The sequence below is a fragment of the Triticum aestivum genome, chromosome 7D (genome assembly GCF_018294505.1).
Source record: "Triticum aestivum cultivar Chinese Spring chromosome 7D, IWGSC CS RefSeq v2.1, whole genome shotgun sequence".
In the NCBI taxonomy this organism is placed as follows: domain Eukaryota; kingdom Viridiplantae; phylum Streptophyta; class Magnoliopsida; order Poales; family Poaceae; genus Triticum; species Triticum aestivum.
In genome coordinates, this window is record NC_057814.1 from 563,113,510 (window position 1) to 563,116,716 (window position 3,207).

A 3,207-nucleotide genomic window follows, 5' to 3' on the forward strand; every position below is an offset into this window, starting at 1 on the left:
CGGGGCATCGTGCCCCGATCCAGATCCAGCAGGGGGGAGGGGGTGAGAGGAGTGGGGAACGTGGGGTAGGGTTTCGGGGGTGAGGGGGTTAAGTGGAATGGGGTGGGTGGCCGGCTGGGCCGGCCTGGTGGGCCGAAGCCCAGTGGGGGGTCCCCTTTTCTCTCTTTCGTTACTTTCTTCTTCTCCTTTTCTATTTTTGTTTATTATTCTTTTACTGTCTTTATTTTATTTCCCAATTTATTTTTGTTTGTAAAATATATTACTAACACCCAAATTTGCATTACTAAAAATACCTCTGCCACAATAACTTTGACACCTAAAAAACAGTTTCGTAATTATTTATTATTTAAACTTATTTAAATAATAGTTATTGCTATTGTTTTATTATCATTTGAATAATTAAATTCTTTATTAATGTGTGGTTTCTTCACCATAATTATCTATGCATTATTTGGCTCACTCCGAACATTTTAGTTTTAATATTTGAAAACTTTAATTGTTCGCTTGATTTAGAGTTTGAATTTGAATCGGTTTCGAATTAACGCGAGATTAGCAATAGTAATCGAGGTGACGTGGCATCACTAGTAGAGGGTTACTGGAGCTTAACTACCCGGGCGTCACAGTGTAGAAGCTCGGGCAACAGTTTGGCTTCGTTCTGGCCCTGCTAATGTACCTCAACTTTGCTCGGAGGATCTACCTCCACCTTGAGTAATGAAAACCATTTTAACCCCGCAAAAAAAAAGAATCGTTTGTCAGGGGAGTAGCTCCCGGAGACCGGTTTCGCCCGCTCTTCGCCAGCATGAAGGCCCAGCGAGACACCTCCACACCCAAAAGACCCAGTTAAAAGTGTTTCTTTGTTTAAAGTAGCCATCTTATAACTATAAAAAAGGTTGAGTGATATTTTTTTCCGTCCATGCTAAACTTAAAAACTGCCATCCTCTAGATGGAAAATGCTATCCTCTAAATAAAAAAACCGCAATCCTCATAAAAAAAGCCCATGAATAAAAAAATACAAACAAATTTAAAAAATGCCATGCTCTTATTTCTTTATTAAAGTGACGTGCTGCGCTACGAAGCTGCCATCCTCTAGATAAAAGTATTTTATCTGGAAAAACCAAAAATCCTACCATGTAATCGAAAAACAAAAAAAATATTCCCACAAAAAAAAAAAATCTTCTCAACATTAAAAGTTGCAATCCCTCTTTATAACAAAATATGATTTCAACGATAATAAAATTGTCATGTTCTCAATAATAAAACTGCCACCTAATAATAAATTGAACCGGTGTTTGGATAGCACCCTCAGCCGGCGCTCCGCCTCACCTGGCTCCCGCAAGATCTCTAGAGACCCCGTCTTATTTGCCTCCACGACCCGCAGGTCCTCACGCAGGTCGTGGGGTCCGTTTCCTTCAATAGATGAGCCGTCAGGGGTCGCAACACACGATCTTTCGGCCCTCACCGGCGGAGGAACTACCGATGACTCCATGGAGATCTTCCGCGAGCCCCTCAAGGTGGAGGTCAGACGGGCGCTGGCCGCGGCCCCACCAAAACTGTGGGCCACCACTTGTGTATGATCGGCAAGATGCATGCCGCTTCATAAGGGCGGGGCCGTGGCGGAATCGAAATGAAATCCTTTTATGTCTAAAATCAAGAAAAATGGGAAAAACCAGGGTCGTGTAGAAGCTAGGACAACAATTTGGCTTCGTTATGGCCCGGCTAATGTACCTCAACTTTGTTTGGAGGATCTAGCTCCACCTTGAGTAATGAAATCCCTTTTAACCCCGCAAAAAAAGAAGAATCGTTCGTCGGGGGAGCAGCTCCTAGTGACCGGTTTCGCTCACTCTTCGCCAGCACGTGGGCCCAGCGGGACCTCTCCAGACCCAAAAGGCCCAGTTAAAAGTGCTTTTTTTTGTAAAGTAGCCACCATATAACTATAAAAAAAGGTTGAGTGATATTTGTTTTCCGGCCATGCTGAACTTAAAAACTGCCATCCTCTAGATGGAAAATGCTACCCTCAGGATAAAAAAACCGCAATCCTCGATAAAAAATGCTATGAATAAAAAATACAATTTTATTTTATAAAAATGCCATGATCGTATTTTTTTAAAGTGACGTGCCGCGCTTCGAAACTGCCATCCTATAGATAAAAATATTTTATCTGGATAAACATAAAACTACCATGTTAATAAAAACAAAAAATATCTTCTCAACATTATAAGTTGCAATCCTCTTTCAATAAAATACGATGTGAACGATAATAAAATTGTCATGCTCTCAATAATAAAACTGCCACCTAATAATAAATTGACCCGATATCTGGATGGCATCCTCAGCCGGGGCTCCGCCTCACCTGGCTCCAGCAAGATCTTCGGGGACCCCGTCTTTATTTGCCTCCATGACCCGTAGGTCCTCACAAGGGTTGTGGGGTCCGTTTCCTTCAATAGATGAGCCCTCAAGGGTCGCAAGACACGATCTTTCGTCTCTCGCCGGCGAAGGAACTGTCGATGACTCCATGGAGCTCTTCCGCGAGCCCCTCAAGGTGGAGATTAGCCGGGCACTGGCCGCTGCCCTACCAAAATTATGGGCCATCACGCGTGTATGATCGGCAAGATGTATGCCGCTTCATAGGGGCGGGGCTGTGGCGGAATTGAAATCAAATCCTTTTATGTCTAAATAATAAAAAAGTGTTAGAAAGGACAAGGTCGAAGGCATCCAATGATGAAGAAATATATAGCAAGCCACAGTAAATTAGCCCAGGGCGGGGGCTAGCCTGACAGTACGGCTGCATGGTAACTTCCATAAGAATATCCCCGAGAGGTAGGCCGGTTACATTGTGCATACGGAGCTCTATTTCATTCTCAGAGTGCTCCCGATTGACGAGGCGAATGGGATCGCTTTGGACTCTATACTCGAACATGGGGAATTTGCTCCATCCCACGGGCTAGACGTTGCTCTCCCTCCAGGTCTTCATAATCTGGATGCCCAAAGGCCCTTGTCTTGAAACTGAAGAACTGCCTCAACCAAGGTAGCAGTCTCCTAGGAGATCTCCATCCCTGAGCCCCACTACGGCTTCTGCCAACAGGGCGAATTGGTGAATTTTGGCATTCCGACCTAACAGTGACCAGCCACCACGGTTCGGAGCATAGAACCAGCCCCATACCCACGCCATTGTCTCTGGGCAGGTCTCCAGCTCGAAGTATCTGGAGC